General features: G+C 39.5%; 1 protein-coding gene across 1 annotated transcript in view; it reads right to left on the bottom strand.

Moving 5' to 3' along the window:
• Positions 1-19,908, bottom strand: part of OPN5 (opsin 5) — an 84,457-nt gene extending 64,549 nt beyond the window's left edge. The window contains exon 1 of the mRNA XM_055330871.1: positions 19,904-19,908. The gene's annotated coding sequence lies outside the window, so the exon portion shown is untranslated. The remainder of the gene's footprint in view (positions 1-19,903) is intronic.
• Positions 19,909-20,230: the final 322 nt, after the last annotated feature.

The following is a 20,230-nucleotide window of genomic DNA, read 5'->3' as shown; positions in this document are numbered from 1 at the left end:
GACTCTGTCAGTTGGGCAACTGCCTTTGGCTCAGGTCATGATCCCAGAGTCCTGGGTTGGAGTCTCGCATAGGGCTCTTGCTCAGTGGGGAGACTACTTTTCCCTCTGCTCCTGCTCCTGCTTATGCTCTCTCTCTCTCTCTCACTCTTTCTCAAAGGAATGAGTAAAATCTTCAAAAAAAAAAAAAAAAAAAAAAAAGAATACCCCAATGTTGTAAAGGTGGTAGGTTAGTTATACATCTAATTTTAGCCTAAAAGTTAAAAGTCAAAAAATATTAAAATTAACAATTAGAATAACTTGTTAATGTCAACACTATATAAAAAGATATAGATTATAACATCAAAAATATAAAATGTGAGAGGTGGGATGCCTGGGTGGTACAGTTGGTTGAGTGTCCAACTCGATTTCAGCTTAAGTCTTGATTGCAGGGCCACGGGATCAAGCTCCACCTCAGGCTCTGTGCTCAGTGTGGAGTTGGCTTGTCCCTCTCAGTCTGCTCCTCCCTCCACTCATGCTCTCTCTCTAAAATAAATAAATAAAATATTTTAAATAAATAAATAAAAATAAAATAAAATGTGAGGGAAGCCTGGGTGGCTCAGTCAGTTAAATGTCCAACTCTTGATTTTACCTCAGATCATAATTTCAGGATCTTGAGATTGAGGCCCATGTCTTAAGATTCTTTCTCTCCCTCTCCCTCTGTCCTTCCACCCGCCCCCCAAATATATATATTTATATATATTTTTTTATATGTATAGTTTTCCACATGTGGAAAACTATACATATAAAATATGGGAGCGAGGAATATAAAAATGTTGAGCTTTTGTATGTGAAGTTAAGTTGTTACCAACTTAAAATAGACTGTTATCACTATAAGGTGTTTTATGTAGTCTTCATGGTAAGTACAAAGCAAAAACCTATTATGAATACACAAAAGATAAAAAAATAAACAAACAAATAAATAGATAAATTCTCAAAAGATAAAGAAGGAGGAAGAGGAATCTAAACATACAACTACAGAAGATCATCAAATCACAAAGGAAAATACCAAGAGAGAAACAAAGGAACTAGAGAACAACTAACAAAATAGCAGTTGTGAACTCCTACTCATTGATAATTACTTTAGATGTCAGCGGATTAAATTCTCCAATCAAAAGACTTATAGTGACTGAAACAATAAAACAAAAACAAAAACCGAGACCCAAGTACGTGCTATAAGAGATTCGCTTCGGTTTTAAAGACACACAACAGCTCAAAGCAAAGGGAAAGGCAAAGGTGTTCTATGTAAATGGAAACCAAAATGAAGCAGAGCTTATAAATGCTTAAAGTCTCTTTAAGCCAAGTACTGCAACAGGAGACAAGGGAGGTCATTCTATAATGATAAGGGGTCAATTCCTCGAGAGGATATAACAATTATAAACATTTATGCACCCAACATTGGACACCTAAATATACAAAGCAAACATTAGCAGATCTGACAGGAGGAATAGACAGCAATACAATAATCATAGGGCATTTTGATGCCTCATTTTCTTTTTTTTATTTTTTTTATTTTATTTTTATTTATTTTTATTTTTTATTTTTTTTAACTTATGATAGTCACAGAGAGAGAGAGAGAGAGGCAGAGACACAGGCAGAGGGAGAAGCAGGCTCCATGCACCGGGAGCCCGATGTGGGATTCGATCCCGGGTCTCCAGGATCGCGCCCTGGGCCAAAGGCAGGCGCCAAACCGCTGCGCCACCCAGGAATCCCTGATGCCTCATTTTCAACAACGAATGGACGTCCAGGTAGAAAATCAGTAGGAAAACATAGGACTTAAACAGCGTGTTAGACCACACAAGCCTAACAGAAATATACAAAACATTCTGTTCACCAGCAACAGGAACACACATTCTTCTCAACCGCATGTGGAACATTCTCCAGGACATACCATAGGTAAGGCCACAAAACAAGTCTTGATGAATTTAAAAAGACTGAAATCATACGAAGCATCTTTTCCAACCACAAGGTTATGAAATAAGAAATAAATTAGAAGAAGAAAACTAGGAAATTCACAAATAGGTGGGGCTTAAACAGCATTCTCCTGAACAACCACTTGGTCAAAGAAGAAATTGAAAGGGAAATAAAAAAAATACCTTGAGACAAATGAAAATGGAAACAGAACATAACAAAACTTATGGGATGCAGCAAAAGCAGTTCAAAGAGGGATGTTTATAGTTATAAATGCTTACAGGAAGAAACAAGAAAAATCTCAAACAACATAACTTTATAAATAAAATAAAATGAAATAAAAGGAATTAAGAAACTATCTGCACATTAAGAATTACAAAACGTTTTTTTTTTCCCCAAAATATGTCTAAAGTAGAGTGACACCTAATTAATCAGGGAAAATGATGTGCTTCACATAGCTAACTTCTCTGGATAATTGAAGCCATTTGATTTATATTCTTATTATTTCAGAGATCTTAATACTTTTATGGTGGAAATATTTGGATCATGTATTATATATCTCTGCTCATCATTAGATTTTGAGTAAAATGTACATGATTTGTAGGATCATTTGATATCAGGCGTATCATTTGAGCTTTCATATTTCTGATTCCTTACCTATAAACTGTAAATAAAAAATTCATAGCTACCATACAAGGTTTCTCTGAGGATCACATGAGATAAGCATCTTCAAAACTGGGAAGTACTATACAGAAAGAAAGAATGGTAGCTATTATATTCTAGATGATTTGTTGTAAATATAAATTTATTGTAAATATCAATATTTTGTGGATACTAGAATAAATGATACGTTATGAATCAACTAATCACTCAGCGCTACTTGTTCTTCACTTCATAGGCCAATATGCCATGGTTTTGTGAGTTCTGGAGTCTTTTTAGAACCTAGGCTGCGGCTATTAAATAAAAAAGGATCAAAATTAGTCTCAGCAAAGAACAGTAGGTCAGTTTTACTCATTTCATCAGGAATTACTGACAGCCTTTGAACAGTGGGGAATTGGTTAGGGCTCAGAGGATGGGAGATGGGCAGTGGATAGGAGTTGAACATAGAGAATTAAAGTTCATATGTTTATGTGCTTGTATGTGTACGTGTGGGTACACACATACACTCTTCATTTTCATTTATTATCAATATTCTAACTATGTTTAAAAAGGTAGCGATTCTCTCTCCTTTTAAAGAATAAATATTCTATTTTTTTGTATAATTAAAACTTTGATCATAAATTTTTAAATAGCCTTCCCTGTATTCTCAATTCAGAGAAAAATGTAGGCTCTGATTTAGTGTCCTGTGACACTGTTTTCTTCTCTTTTCCACCCAAATTTGATTCTCCAGTACTTGTATTTTTTCTCTACAGATGGGCTCAGTTCTAAGAAGAGAAGCTATGAGAAAAATGAAACAATCACCAACTCCTTGGGAATATTTTATTTGCACTTTCTGAGTCATTTTGATTCACACAGCTAAGATTCAGGGTTTAAATTAGGCAATTTCTGGCTGGGCAAGTTATACTGTTCCTAAAATGGAACCTGGAGAACCGAGGTGTGACAATCGTGTAAAATGACTCATCATCAGCCACAATTAGACTTTCTCAATCGCCTGCCAAGTGCTTGACAGGCCTGGGCCCGGCACTGCAGAGCCCCTGTTAAAGGCTCCCCTGACTTCTGGTAATCTTCCTCAGTTACTGAAAACTATTGATCCTGTTTCCACAAATCTCAATGTTAATCGGCTTGTCCTCAAGCATCCCCATGGACACCACAGACCAACTCGACCTGTTAAATAAGCAGAGTTGATTCCTATTAATATTTTCTCTCTTCTAAGTTAAGGGGTTAGACACCACCAACTGAGGCAACTTTTAATTTGTTCTAAAATAGGACAAACATTTCCAGATGACCCATTCCTATGAGTCCCTATATTTGACAGTGATTCAGCAGTATAATTGGGATCAAAATGGATGATGGGACAGAGCAAGACCTAGATGGGAAAAAAAAAATCATAGGAGACACAAAATAGGCCGTATGGACTTTAAAATCAATGAATTTAATCCCTGATCAATCACTTTTTAGCTTTTTGTGATTGTCTCTAAAAATGGAAATATAAAATACAGATCTACAGTTCTCAATATATTCATCTTCAGAATGCGGGGGGAAATTCCTATTATGGCACCTTGGCATTTCTGGCTGCAGTGTATGTAGGACTTGCATAATAATGATAAATTCAAAAATCAAACATGCCTGCAGGAAAACAGTACAAAGAAGCAGAAATCAATCTGTGTTTTAGTTTTGCTTTTGGCTTTTGATTTGCTGATACTTTATGAAAGTCAAACTCTAGGTAAATAGTAGAAGATACATTTCAACAATATCCGTGATAGCCTTTGGACCCTGGGACAGCACTGACTGTATATCCAACACTTTTCACTATTTTCTAACTGGGTCTGCCTCGAGGGCAGATGGTGTTACCCCTTTGTTGCAGGTCCTGCAGCCTGCTGAACAGTGCTGGGCATGTAGTGGACACTCCATATCAGTTAATGAGAAGAAACTCAGGGTTCTCAGCACCTCTGAATGCTTCCAATGACAGTAATGTAAACTTTGTTCCTTTTTTAGATAACCATCTGTCAAGTTGGCCTTCCCTTTAAGGAAACTTTACTCTGGTTCCTGACCAGAATCCATACTTAATTTTGTGGAAACAAGATGATGCCTTCAACCCTTATTATGTGTAGAGAGAGGTGCCATTGATACTACACCTGCTTCTCCAGGAATCTTCCAGGATGTCAGTAAGGACAGAACAGACACCCTTGGGGTGAGGCCCAACACCCGACATGGTAAGGGACAAGCATCCCTTCAATCTACCTAGCCCCATCATCAGAAATAGAAAGGCAATCTGGAGACCTACCATCTCCAACTCTGTTTAGTCAAAGTCTCACCCCCAACCCCTCCCCTGGGTCCACACTAACCACTTTATTTCCATTTATGGGAATTACCTCAAGAGCCCCAAAACCCAAGGTCACCTCTCACCTCCCACACTATAGTCCATAAGGCTCTGAATATCCCTAGTTCTGTCCACCTCTTTTCCTTTTCCCCTGATCCCAAGACCTCTTCACTGCACTGCCTAGACTCATAGAGAACAAATCTCCTCTATTGTCATCCTCTTCTCCTAATGTTTCCTGACCTTTTTGTTCCAATAGAAACTTGGTCCTCAGGAAGACACCGTGCTTCCTGCAGAAAACTCTAGTATTGGCTGCTTCCCCCAGACCTGGAAGGGATTAAGTGTCCTCCTTGCTCACCCTCCAACCTCCATGCTTTCTGACCATTCTCTTCCCTTCCATTCTGAATCTCACTGTCACTCTCATCTACTGACCCCAAATCATCCCTCTTCATTTTCCAAAGGTTGTTTCATGTCATTCATTCTGATTAGGTCTTAATCCTTAATAATTTCAATACACCATGTAGTAGAGACTTCCTTTCCCTGGGCCACTCCCATGACAGAGCCTAAGACCTCAACATCACCATCATTTACAGAGCTGTCCACCCATCATAGCCTCAAGTGTGTACATCTCATTCTCCGTCCCCTCGTGCTTTGTGCCAACTATCCTTTCACACCACTGAGAACTATGATTCATTGATTCTTAAATCTCTTTTTTGTTCCTCATCTCCTTGATGGTTTCACTTCCCTCCCTTCCAGGATGAAATTTTAGAGTCAATCATTGGCTTAAAACTCTGATCCCTTTTCCTTCTCTTATTTGCTCCTGCCTGCTTGGCAAGCCACAAATTTGATTAAAGCTAACTTGCTGCCTTCTTGGCCCTCAACCTCTTTAAAGGTATCACTATAAAAAGCAAATGCCTTTTTTATGTTGCCCAGCAGTTAAAAGATACCCCATTCTCCAAAACAACTATGCCACACATTCTCTTCTTCCAAACTTGTACACCATCCTCCCCATCCCTCTCACCCAATGACCTTTCTTCCTATTTTCCTGAAAAAATAGAAACAACCAGAAAAGAATTTCCATAGAATCCTACCATCACTGCCGCTCATCCATCAACATCTATAGTCAATGATTCTGACTTTCTATTTGCTACCGGAACTGCTGTTATCTAAAGTCAGCCCCGATCCCTGGGTACTAGATCACACCCACAAGAAGTGTTATTTTTGCTACTCATATCAATATTTTTCCAAGTGCAAGAGAAGCTTCTAAAAGAACGTGAAGAGGACATTTTGTAATAATTTGGAAGTACAGGAGATTTGACTATTATTCTTCATATAGGCAACAGATCAAAGACAAGAAACACTTGTATGAGCATTACAGCTGATCATAGGCAGCTGTTAAGTAATGGAAAGAACCTTCATTTGGGGCTTAAATGCTAGAGCTGAATGACCTTGGGAAGTATTCCAGAGTCATAAAAACTTGAGCTTGAATCATAATTCTGCCACCAACTGGTTTTATGATTTGGGAAAATTATTAAATAGCAAAGGTTTTCAGTCTCCTATACACAATTGCACTGCCTCATATATTTTATTGAAGGTTAGATGTGTTGAATCCCATAAAATGTAGCTGGTATATATGCCTTTCATGCTTGCTTTCTTTTTCCTATTTTGGCTTGTTAGTTTTTAATAAGTTAAACATATACATAGTTTAAAAGTTTAAAAAATTAGAATATCATTTCCATGCTGTGGGAGGCAAACAATGCTCACCTCCATGCCCCTCACACACACGAAAAGATGTCCTTGTTTCAATCCTTGGACTGTGAACATGGCACTTACATGGAAAAGGGGACTTTATAAACATGATTGAGGGTTTTGATATGGGGAGATTATCCTGTACTGTCTGGGTAGACTCAGTATTAAAACCAGGATTCTTAACGGTAAAAAATGGGAGTCAGAAGAGTGAAGTCAGAAGAATGACCTCCTACAAGAGAAGAGGTCAAAGTGACTCAAGGGGACAAGGACTCAACCCATGCTTGCTGGCTCTGAAGATGAAAGGGTGTCTGCCTTATAGAGCCTCCAGAAAGGAACACAGCCCTGCTGACATCTTGATTTTGGCTCAGGGAAGCACATTTAAGAACTCTGACCTCCAGGGGGATCCCTGAGTGGTGCAGCAGTTTGGCGCCTGCCTTTGGCCTAGGGCGCGATCCTGGAGACCCGGGATCGAGCCCCACGTCGGGCTCCCAGTGCATGGAGCCTGCTTCTCCCTCTGCCTGTGTCTTTGCCTCTCTCTCTCTGTCTGTGACTATCATAAATAAATAAATTTAAAAAATAAATAAATAAATAAATAACTCTGACCTCCAGATTTGTAATATAATAAGTGTATGTTGTTTTAGGTGATTAAGTAAATGATAATTTGTTATAGCAGCTGTAGAAAACTAACACATGCCTATTAAGTCCTACCCATGCCTCACTCCCACCCTACTTATCAGTAACCATATTTCCTACTTTCATCTTTATCTTTCCTGTGGATATATTTTTAATAAACAAATATATATGTGTTTACCCTAATTTTTCCTTCTTTCCTGTGCAAAAGACTCTCTACTATATACAGACTCTGTCCCTTGCTTCTTTAAATTTATATATAGTCTTCTGGGTTTGTTTTTGTTTTTTTTTTTTAACACCTGCACAGTACTGCATGGTGAGGATATGTCACAGTTCATTCAACCAGTTCTTTATTGATTAACATTTGGGTTGATTCCAATCTTTTTCTGATACAAATAGAGTTTTAATAAATAACTTTGTGGATACGTTGTCTACTATCTGAGGAGGTATCTCATCGCACTAGTTTCCTAGAATTGAAACTACAGGGAAAATAATGAAGCCACATGTACTTTTGTTAAATATTGCTTAATCTCCATCCACCTCCTATTTTTTATGGCAGCCAGCCATGTATGAGAGTACCCATTACTTTACACCTCACCAGGAGCATATGTTGTCAAACATTTGTATTTTTGCCAATCTGATCATTGGAAACTGGTATCTCGTGTAGTTTTCATTTGCATTTCCCTTATTATGAGTGAAGGTAAGCCCATTTTTCTTCTATTTAGGGACCCCAAGGTTCGAGTCTTTATCTATAAATTGCCCTTTTGATCTTTATCTCATACCTTTATTTTTTTCCTCCTCAATTAAAAAAATTTACATACAAGGGAAGGTAGCCTTGAACACAGCTATCTTCCATTGCTTCAATGAAGTGCAATTTCTTTAACAAATCATGCACTTTTTATCTACCTTCTTCCAAATCTTTGATGCTCTAGGTTCGTTAGAGACTTTTGTTCAATAAATTCCTTTTTTTCCTTTACCTCTAGGCCCCAGAGAGACTCATCTCTCTGTTTCTGTCCCACCACCCCACTACCAAAGTCTTCCTGAGATTGCTACTCCCACTCACCTTCCAGACTCTTCCGTTTGACTGACTCTGCAGCATCCAGTTCTCTACTCACTAGGCTTCAGGCTAGGTCCCCCTCCTGTTGGCATGGAATCCTAGTTGACATGATCTGTGATCTTCTGCCACCGAGACACACTGCCCTCTGGTCTCTTCTTTGCAAGTCCCTCTTAACCATCCCTTCTAATGCAGGCTCTGGAAGCAGCTTTGCTAGTCTTGAATGAAGGTGTGTGATCTGAAGGGTGTGTGAACTGAAGGTTTGTACTACCGTCTCTAATTACATTATAATAGTGGGGTTTGGTTGATTTCATTTGGCTTCCTTCTTGATCTGTATGATTTAGGGGAAGGGGACATGGAATGTGTGAAGATACTCATATTTAACCAGCACTAACAAGACCTTGGTATGTATCTATGTGTGTCTGTATTAAGTTCTAGATAAGTGTTAGCAGTTATCATTAATTGTGTTAAAAAAAGGGTATATGGAAATCTGAAGAATAAGTATTGGGAAAACTGGATTGCTATGGGTAAAAACAAACAAAACTGGATTCCCCTCTAACATCATATTGTTCAAGAGTGGACTGTCCAGGGTGCCTGGGTGGCTCAGTTGGTTAAGTATCTGCCTTCAGGTCACATCATGGGGAACCTGCTTCTCCCTCTCCCTCTGCCCCTCCCTCCTGCTCGTTTTCTCTCTCTCAAATAAATAAATAAATAAAACCTTAAAAAAAGAAACAAAGGTGGCCAATAGATCAGAGTTTCTCAATCTTGACACTATTGACAGTTGGAACCAGATAATTCTGTTTTAGGGGCTATCCTGTGACTCTAGGTACCAGCAGCACCCCTAACCACCCAAATCACTGAAATCAAAATGTCTCCAAGACATTGCTCAGGGAAGCCTCATTTGTCTCCCAAGAGGCAATATCACTCCCAGTTAAGAACCACTTCTGTAGATATAATAAATACCTGAATGAAAAGGAGCCTCTTTGTGACCTAGGGATACAAAAAATTTCTTTAAACGAAACTTCAAAAACATAAACATAAAGCAAAACATTGATCAATTTCATAACCTCACTCAGGTTACTTTGCTGATAAGTCAGGAGTCAAGAACTGTTTCAAAAGAACCATTTTAGGCAGCTCATTTTTTAAAAAAGATTTTATTTATTTATTCATGGGAGACACACACACACAGAGAGAGAGAGAGAGAGAGAGGCAGAGACACAGGCAGAGGGAGAAGCAGTCTCCATGTAGGGAGCCTGATGTGGGACTCGATCCCAGGTCTCCAGGATCACACCCTGGGCTGAAGGCAGCACTAAGCCTGTAAACCACTGGGGCTGCCCAATTTTAGGTAGCTCTTAAACTGACTAAGGTGTCAAAGCTCACACAGCAGGCAAATGGTGGAAAGAGGATCCAGTGGTGGAACTAGGTGTTGTCTTACTTCATGCATATGCTCTTTAACTCCACTTGCTACTGGATTTTGGGAAGTTAACCTAAGGACAGTTATAGGCTGATGAAAAGCCTAAGAGAATTAAGTTAGCTCAAATCCTGAAAAGTTTCCTTAAAATAGGTTATGTGATTAAGTTCAACTTCTAGACTCAGAGATATTATAAAAGTTATAAATAATTTGAAAAATTACAGTGGAAAGATCTGAGCATAATGTGACCATATATTTATACCAGCAGGAAATGACCCATGGCTGGTGGAAAAATTGGACTTTTTCAATGACTAGTACAAAATTGAGTTATAGGATAAGAAGGTTAAAGCTATGCTTTTGTAGTTAAGTCATATAAAAATGGCAAGAGGAAGGCAATTCTTGGGACCATGTGAATAGAGCCCACCCTCTGAGATATAGAGCCTGTTCTAATACCATGCTGCCAACATTCCTCTCCAGAATACTAAGACCTTCATGGTTCCTCAGCCAAAGACCTAGATGACCCATGGGAGGGTGGATGTGCCACCTTCTGTCCTCTAGCCACTACTGTACATCCTCTACTACCTTGCACTTTTTTTATTGTAGTAAAAAATACACATCATAAAATTTGTCATCTTAACCATTTTTAAATGTACAGTTCAGTAGGGTGAAGCATATTTCCATTGTTGTGAAACAGATCCCCAGAATTTTTTCATCTTGCAAAACTGAAACTCTATGCTCATTAAATAATTTCCTTTTTCCTTTCCCCTTAGCCCCTGATAGGGGATTTCAATTCTTTAGGATATACCCAGAAGTAGGATTGTTGGATCATATGGTAGTTCTATTTTAAAATTTTTGAGAAAATTCCACACTTTTTCACAGCAAATGCACCATTTTACAATCCTACCACCAGTCCACTAGGCTCTGACTTCTCCACATGAACCATAACACTAATTTTTCTGTTTTTGTTTTTGTTTAGAAGTAGCCATCCTAACAGGTACCAGGCACCTTGCACTTTTAACTAAGCCATGTATGCTAAAACAGGTCCAGATCTTCCCTATAGGAAAGGCTTAGAGGGTGCTTTCTGGTTGAAGCAACGCTGTATTTTCACTATATTCTATATGAGATTGAGAAAGTTTAGTTGACCTTAAATAATACCAGGAGAGTCGAGGTTTGATAGATTTCATGGAGTAAGGTTTGGGTGAGGGAAAATTCTCTGTCAGGTGCTTCCTGCTGGCACCATCGTTGACTAATGCTTCCTAGGCAGGTCTCACAGGCCCCCTATTTTCTGTCACATACCCTTACAATAAAATGCTATATTTTTCAATGTTTACAAGTTGAGTTCCTTTTTTCACTGTATTATTTGACAATTCAAATGAATCATTTAAATGATTCATTTTTAGTGAAGGGGAATATAAGGGAAGGGAGAAGAAATGTGTGGGAGATATCAGAAAGGGACACAGAACATAAAGACTTCTAACTCTGGGAAATGAACTAGGGGTGGTGGAAGGGGAGGAGGGCGGGGGGTGGGGGTGAATGGGTGACGGGCACGGAGGGGGACACTTGACGGGATGAGCACTGGGTGTTATTCTGTATGTTGGTAAATTGAACACCAATAAAAATTAATTTATAAAAAAAATAAAAAATAAAAAAATAAAATTAGCTTATACATGAAAAAAAAAAATAAATGATTCATTTTTTTTAAATCATTTGACCACAAACCATAAGCCTAAGTGCCCTGCTTGAAGCACACAGTATTTCTACTCTTTAAAGGGAATAGCTGTAAACTGGTATCATTTCAAGTCATTCACTGCAAGATTTCAGCCACCAGGGGGCACCTAAGTGTTTCATTTATTAAAATCAATTGCACTGTTGGTTTTCCAAGTTTTAAATTCATTAAATTCATTAAATTCATATAGAGTCAACAGAAAGTCATTGCTTATAATCATATAGTTACAGCTACTATATTAGTTTCCTATTACTGCTGTAACAAATTACTACAAATTTATTGGCATAAATGATACAATGGATTATTTTATAGCTCCACAGGTGAGAAGTCAAAATGGTCTCTCAGTTCATTAAAATCAAGGCATCAGCAGAGCTACATTCCTTCTGGAGACCCTAAGGGAGAAATAATTTCCTTACCTTCCTCAGCTTTTAGCTGACTGCCTGAATTCTTTGGCTTACAGCCCCTTTCTCCACCTTCAAAGTCAGCAGTGGAGTATCTTCAAATTTCTGATTCTGACCTCTCCCTTCCATTTATAGGAACCTTTGTGATTCCATTGGCCCACTTAGATAATCCAAGATTATCTTTTTTTTTTTTTTTTTTTTTAGATTTTATTTATTGAGACACACACAGAGAGAGGCAGAGACACAGGCAGAGGGAGAAGCAGGCTCCATGCAGGGAACCCGACGTGGGACTCGATACCGGGTCTCCAGGATCACACCCCGGGCTGCAGGCGGCGCTAAACCGCTTCGCCACTGGGGCCGCCCCAATCCAAGATTATCTTATCTCAGCTCACCTGATTGGCAAATTTAATACCATCTGCAACCTTAATTCCCCCTTGTCAGGTTACTTAACATAATCTCAGGTTTCAAGGAACAGAATACAGATACCTTTGAGGCCATTATTCTGCCTACCACAGCTACCGTATGTTCTGGAATTTCTAATATGTCTTGATTTTTAATATTTTTGCCCTGTCATATTCAAGTCATACAGCATGCTCAACAATTTTTCTGGAGTATTCAGAAAATTGATGGATAAATGGATAGATGGAAGGATTAACAGACAGATGGACAAACGGATGGATGCTTGGATGGATATTCAGACAAGTATAAGACATGAATCAATGTTTTTTACATATGCAAACTCTTTTCATTTCATGACCTTTTCCCTCATCCCATTTGGTCTTATGGACATGAATCATTGCCATGGAAACAAACATAAAATTCTCAGTTTTCAGGGGCAACTGGGTGGCTCAGTGGTTGAGCGTCTGCCTTTGGCTCAGGTTGTGATCCCAGGGTCCTGGGATCGAGTCCCACATTGGGCTCCCGGCAGGGGGCCTGCTTCTCCTTCTGCCTTTGTCTCTGCCTCTCTCTCTCTGTGTCTCTCATGAATAAATAAATAAAATCTTCAAAAAAAATTCTTAGCTTTCAGTTTTGTAAAAATTAGTCTGCGGATAAAACAGAAAGATTTAAAATAGTACCCGAAGAATTCTTTTTCCAGTTTCAAAATGAGTCTATTCTATCCACAGAATAAATTAGGATTCTTCTGGCTGTGAGAGAGAGAAGAGATGGAGAAGCAGGAAGATCATCTGCTCTTGTGGGCTCTGAGGGTAAATACTAGACTGGCAGAGAATATAGAATAAATCAAATGATAAGTTTGGGGGGTTCAAGGAAAAAAATACTTTGTCCACACTCCTACCTGAAATTTTGGAAGTCAAGGACTCACAAACGTTGTCCCTGCTATACTGGCAGAGATTGTGGAGTGGACATGGCTATGAGGCTAACAGAAGGGAGGGATAAGGCAACCTGACAACTCAGAGAGTCATGGGATAATAACTAAATCCTCTGCACACAACTGAGAAAAGGGCATGGAAGTTAGGAGAAAGAGAAAAGGAAAAGGAAAATGGGACAAGCCATATGGCCAAGGACTAGATATATTCACAGAAGTCTCTGCAAGTGTCAGCATGGACGATGACTTCTGCCCAAGGACCAGATGGTACCCAGTAGAAGCCAATATATGATAGAGCATGCCCAAGGAGTCAAGGTCTTCTTTTCATTGATGTATGAATCTAATGGAAGTTTCTAGAGCTAAAGTACAATTTCAGGAAGATAAGAGTAGGAAATGGATAAGGGGAAATATATCCTGAACTGACTGAAATTGACCTAGAGGGAATAATTTTCCTTAAATGGATATATATGTAAAATTTATATGAAATATAATAGAAATATAAATTATGTATAATACACAACATATTTTTATTTAAGATGAGGCAAGTCCCAAAATGAATACTAAATTGTGATTTTAAAAAAAATCTGGTACACTTGAGTTAAAACTATATATCTACTAGATGTAAATATATAATATATAAATAGAGCTATCAAGTCATATGTTTTGTTCAAGTCAATTTTTTGTTCAAAATTAGGCAATCACATAGGCATGCTAGGTGAAAAATGATATACTAGAGAAAACGTTGTACTAGTTAGAAAACTTGAATTTTGATCCTTAGACAACTAACCCCAGTTTTTTTTTCTATAGCCTTTACCGTCTTCTCATGGAAAGAAATGCTGATGTTTAAGTGCACTTTTTCCATATTTCTACTGGTCAATAAATATCTGCCATCAAGTTAAGAAGTTACTTTAGAGAGTACATGTCAAATACCCATAAACCTAAAAATTTGAAGTTTTCAACCTTTTTTTTTAGAGAGAGAGAGGGTAAGAGTGTGGGAGCCAGAGATGGGGAGGGCAAGGGTGCTGGAGGGGAAGAAGAAGAAGAAGAAGGTAAGAGAATATTAAGCAGGCTCCATGCCCAGCACAAAGCCCAGCAAAGGACTTGATCTCACGACCCTGAGATCATGACCTGAGCCGAAATTAAAAGTTGCATGCTTAATGGACTGAGCCAATCAGATATCCCATATTCAGCTTTATATGAGTCTTAATCTTAAATATTTCTATAATTGCCCCACTAATACTTATCTGAGTAAAAGAAGAATAAAACTAAATGGTGAAATCAGGATTGTCACATGGAATAAGGCATCAGCATTGATCCCCAGTTAAAGACAATTTCAAAGAGAGTGTTTACTAAGATCAATGATAGCGTGGCTCTCTGAAATGGGAGCTGGGTGTCACTTTGTGAGATCTCAGTAATTCTGACCTCTGCAGCCTAGGAATAAAGTGAGCATTGGATTTACCCAGAGTTAACCATTACTTGATTCTCTAGCCCCTACGGGAACTATACAGGCCTTAGAGCAGTGTAGAGGGGACACTAAAGAGGTTCTCCGGGTATAACGGCAGGGTTGGCTGTGAAACAGAACAAGGCTTAGGAAAGTTTTTTAACAAATGCAGTCTGTCTGTCTCTCTGTCCATCCCTCCTTCTCTCCTTCCCTTCTTCCCTCTCATTCTTCTGAGGCGTTGTCTATGCATAAAGAAATAAAAAATAAACACAAAATGATGCTAACAAGTCTTCTGTGATCTATGCAGAATAGAATGAAACTCTCACTAATAAATGAGTCATACAGCTAACACAGACCCAACTCTTAGGAACAACAAGTGCCACCCACTCCTGACTCTGGCTGACATCAGGTATACTACACTCTGATATGGTTAATAGGGCCACTACTGAGTAAGACTCACTTTTAATATGGCAAAGACAACAGAAACTTATGAACTCAGCCAGAGAAAAGTGTATGCTATGACACCCTAATCATGCTTCATTTATTCAGATAATGAAATGATATAAAAACAGTGAGGCAAGAAAAAGAAATAAAAGACGTTAAGTGTTAGAAAAGAGGGGGCTGTCCTTATTTGCATATAATGAGATTGTATTCACAGAAAAAAATCTAAAGATAAGCTATTAGAATACATAAATAAATTCAACAAGGTTTCCAAATATAAAAACAATATACAAATATCAATTCCTTTCTTTCTACATACAGCAATAAGCAATTAGAAATTAATATATATTTTTAAAATACCAGAACTGGGTATTATATAAGACTGGTGAATCACTGAACTCTACCTCTGAGAGTTAATTAATTGAATTTAAATATAAAAAAAGAAAAAATAAATAAATAAAAATACCAAAAATAAGCAAAAAACACCAAGTACCTAAAAATAAATAAAATAAAAAACAAGGCAAGGTACCTACATAGAATACTATAGAACATGTAGAGAATTTGAAGAAGACCCACGGACCAAAAAAAGACTAACATGGAGGGATAAATTATGCTGATGAATGAGAAGATGCAATCTTGCAAAGCTACTAACTCTCTGCCAGGTCAGTGTAATTCCAACCAAAGTCAGTAGGTTGTTTCCCTATTAGTTGACAAACTGTACTTAGACTTTTCATCACACAAGATGAGGATTATTAATTAATACAGCAAAGTTAGACTGACCTGGGTTCTAAATCTAACTCTGCCCCTCTTGCCTGCATGATCCAGGCCAATCTACCTAAACTAGCTGAGCCTCTTTCTCCACATCTATAAAATGAAGATAATATCCCCCTCATAGGATTCTGAGAATAAAATGGACTAATTTAGATAATATCTTTAATAGAGCTATCTACCACTAATATTTCCTTTTTTAATACACAGTAAGCTCCTGGGAGATGGGGACTGGGTTTTGTTCACAGCTTTAAATGCAGTGTGGATGCCCAATACAGGTTAAATTAATAAGTGTATCTGGAAATATTGAAAAGGAAATAGATGGTAGTTCGAGCAAATATTGGGCAAGAAGGCATTCCTGTGGAAAGTAAAAGGGGTTTCCAAGTCAGTGGGCAGACTGATAAAGAACATCTGGAAACAGACATTGGCTATGGTCAGGGAGGATCTAGAAGAAAATAGAAGATGTGGGACAAGGAGAAGATCCAGACTTCTGTGGACCTAGAATCAGAGAAGCCTATCAACACAAGGCATGTGTTTGTTATTAGGGCTGGTACACTATGGAAAGTGGGTCCCAGGAGAAAGGTGGAAGTTTCCAGGTGCTACAACTGGTAAATAAATAAAAATAAAGTCATGTTTAATTATTATTGAATCAGCTAGTTCCTCCCAAACAAGGCTTCTTTCCTCTTGATTAAGGACAGAATCTGTCCTAAAGCCTTAGGCAAATCTGATCCTAAATGTTAAGATCAGGTGACCCCAGCTAGGAGAAAACATTGAAGTTCAGGTTGGTCGATCACATGAGACACCCTTGCTATACACACTGATTAAAACATAAAATAATAGGAGGGTTTTTTTTCTGTTTAAAAAATCCTATTGGGGAGAACTTACTATCGTTAAGAACTTTTCTACTGAGCTCCATTGAGGAGCATGGCTAGACAGCAACATCAGATTGTGAGGTGAGACAAATAGGGGATAGAAGAAAGAGACTCTTTCTTGAAGTATTCTGAGACCTCAGTAGAAAAAGCTAATGGGGAAGGAGAGGAAGCAAACCTGGGCTGGATCCATAGGGAGTGAGCAGCCACCTGAGTCCCAGACAGAGTTAACAGGGTCTGGGTAACAGTGTTTGACCTGGGCCATGAGCAGGAGACTGACCTGGGCCATGGGTCTAAGGAGTCTAGAATACCACAGGGTACAGCAGCCAAGCACACTTGACAATGACAGTGGATCCCAAGCAGCTGACCAATGGAGTAGGGCTCCAGCCAGGACATGGCACAGTCTCCAAGGATGAAACTGTCCAGAGGGGAACTCAGGGTTCTAGTCCTGAAGGTGGCCTACAGAATAAGGAACAGTCACAGCACAACAGATATTCAGTAAACCCTGCTAATATAAGAGATAAAGGAAATAGAATGAGCCAAAGACACTCAGGACTCAGGACTAGGACACTTAATCCTGATTGCAGGCTGTAAATTGCATGTCTTAAGTTTCAGTGTCTATGATGCTCTGAGCGTACTTTCCATAATGGCTGGACTTAGAAGTGGGTAGAGTTGAGCTGATAAGTAAAAGACTTCAGTATCACAGTGGCCGAGGCTGGGAGGCCAGGCTGAAGCACAGATGCTCTGTCCAGAGCTTGGGTCAGCGGTGGCCCCACTAACCTCAGTACTATGGTAAGTAGGAAAACTGGAGCCTGCAGCCTAGGCCACTGATCCAAGATTTAAAGACAAATATTTGCTTGTATTTCAAGCACTTGTCTTTGAGCTCACTTTAGACATTGAGAGTCTAGATAACAAACCAAGGACATGTGACCTTGGGCCAGAAAGACAAAAGGTGGCCTTGAGGCTCCCAGTGACATGGTCCAGCCCCATTCACCAATCCTGGCCTCCCTGTGAGAATATGACTCCACATAGAAGTGCTTATGAGAAACAAATAGCTGTAGCATTCCCCCTGGAGTTCTTTGGGAGCCTCTGAGGTCAGGGAATTGGAGACTCAGGATCAGAGCCAACATTCTTTAGTCTTTATCCGCAGTGACAGATGAGGAAATGGGATGAATGGAAAGGTTGACTTTTCTTAGGTCCCATGCCTCGTAGCACACAGGTACTCTCAGAGTTCATAGCAGGTGCTAGGACCTGAGCTTTTCCTTGTTTGTCTTTACTATATAATCACCCTAAAAATCAAGAAGAGCACTAGACTGCTTTTGAAGTGGCCTCATTCCTCGGGTAAACAATCACATCTCAAAGTGTCTTCATGCTGGGTGGCCACGTTCAAGATCAGGAGCTGTGCTTCCTCTTTACAGGATCTTATGTCAGCCTGCAAAGTCATTGATTGGTAGGTCTCTGATAATAGCTGATGAACTTGAAATATTGAGTCCCGGATTGCCTTACGACGCTTATCTAAAACAAAAAGTGAGACCTACTTCCATAGGACACAACATATCATTAAATGTTAAAAAAATCTCCACCAACACTCCCTCAGTCTACCTTTCAGAACATTCAGACTGTGAATTGCTTCAACTCACTCTGCACAAAGAACAGCATTAGTGCATCCATAACAGCAGTCTACCATGCATAGTGTCATTGGTCACATGCCCTGGAAAACAGACTCTGAGATGGAGGTTTGCTTGCATAAAGTTTTTTGGGAAGTACTCACAAGAACACCCACGAGGGACAGAAGGGAGCCTGAGAGGGCAGAGGGAGGATCAAACTGCGGTGTAGTGGCAACAGAAGCTTTAGCCAATCCCACAGGAAGTCTGGAGGTGGGTGGCCCTTCAGAAATGTGCCAAATTTAGGCAAGGGAGCTGGGCCTTTACATGCAGTATCATTCAGCTGGCAGTTGGAGGAGAGTCGCCGCAGTGCTTCATGGCATCCATGGATGGTTTGTCTTCTTAACGGTAATAGGAGTGTCAAGCCATCTCTCCCCAAGGAACCCTCTGTAGACACATTAATTTTAGCATGTGGAGAGCCCTTACCACTAATCTTCCATGAAGCTTGCTTTGAATTATGGAATTAAGTGACTAAAGTTGTTCAAAAATGAAATTTATCTTCTCCATTACTCTGAAAATTATTGTTTTATCATACAGTCCTGCTGTCTCTTGTGCTAGGCTCCAGATCCAGTTTTAATTTTCTTTTTTTTTTTAAAGCAGTTTTATTTTTATTTTTATTTTTTTATTTATGATAGGCACACAGTGAGAGAGAGAGAGGCAGAGACACAGGCAGAGGGAGAAGCAGGCTCCATGCACCGGGAGCCCGATGTGGGATTTGATCCCGGGTCTCCAGGATCGCGCCCTGGGCCAAAGGCAGGCGCCAAACCGTTGCGCCACCCAGGGATCCCCAGTTTTAATTTTCATTCCTGAGGCAGGTCACTGCTCTAAAACCCTCTCTCCATTCCTCTCCTGTGACCAGGCCAATCCACTAGAAGGACCTTTGAAGCCCTCCTCCAGCTCTTGCCCCAGAGCTCAATGAAGGTGCTAGTATGGAAGTCCTTGATTCCACTTCTCCAGTCTACACCCCTGCTTTGCCTGCTACACAGAGCCAAAAGCACCTTCAGAGAAAAGGCAAGGTATTCACACTCTCATCCCCAGACAAATAAAGGGATAGGGAGGGGAACAAACTTTTCTCAAATGTCTCCCATCTACTAGGCACTGAGAAATGTGCTTTTACAGACATCACCTTCTTCACTTTCCATAATAGCATAAGATGTGGTTTAGATCGCCAGAATTTTATGGATGAGCATTTTATGGAAACTTCTAGGAGCTAAATAACTTGTCCAAGTCACCCCAAAGAATGTAGAAAGGACAGAATTGAAACATACATCTGGCTGTCTTCAAAACCTGTCTTTTTCCCCTGGCCCATCCTGCATATGCATGAAGAATATCATAGAGCCAAGTCCCAATCCATACTTACTCTATCCAAAAATCCCCAGGCCCAAGGCTGAGATGTTTACAGTTCTCATTCCCTGAACATCAGAGCCCATTCCTGTGTCTTAACAGAAGTTCTTTCCATTGTCTTAAAATGCCTTCTGTACCTTGATGGTTTCCTGCTTACCGAGTTTTAACATTCTTCACATGTTTTATGAGCTAAAATTTTTCCTCTGCTGGTTGTCAGGTCCTGCACTGAGGGCTCTTTAATCTCAATAGGAGTTCTCCTAGAGGAAGTTCAGGGAAAGACACAGGATATGAGTTCCATTCTCTGGTTGCCTCTTTTAGTGGTGCCACATCTTGCCTGTGTCCCAGAGATCCTGTATCTCTCTCAAACCACATCCCCACTCCCTGAGAAGATTTTACCTTTCAAAAAATTGGGATGGGAAACCAAACACCAGAAGCCATCCTTTCTGTTTGTCATGCAAACTTCCAGGCACCTTTACATGAATGA

The sequence above is a fragment of the Nyctereutes procyonoides genome, unplaced genomic scaffold, assembly GCF_905146905.1.
Source record: "Nyctereutes procyonoides isolate TBG_1078 unplaced genomic scaffold, NYPRO_anot_genome, whole genome shotgun sequence".
NCBI lineage: Eukaryota > Metazoa > Chordata > Mammalia > Carnivora > Canidae > Nyctereutes > Nyctereutes procyonoides.
This window is presented reverse-complemented; position numbering and strand designations above follow the sequence as displayed.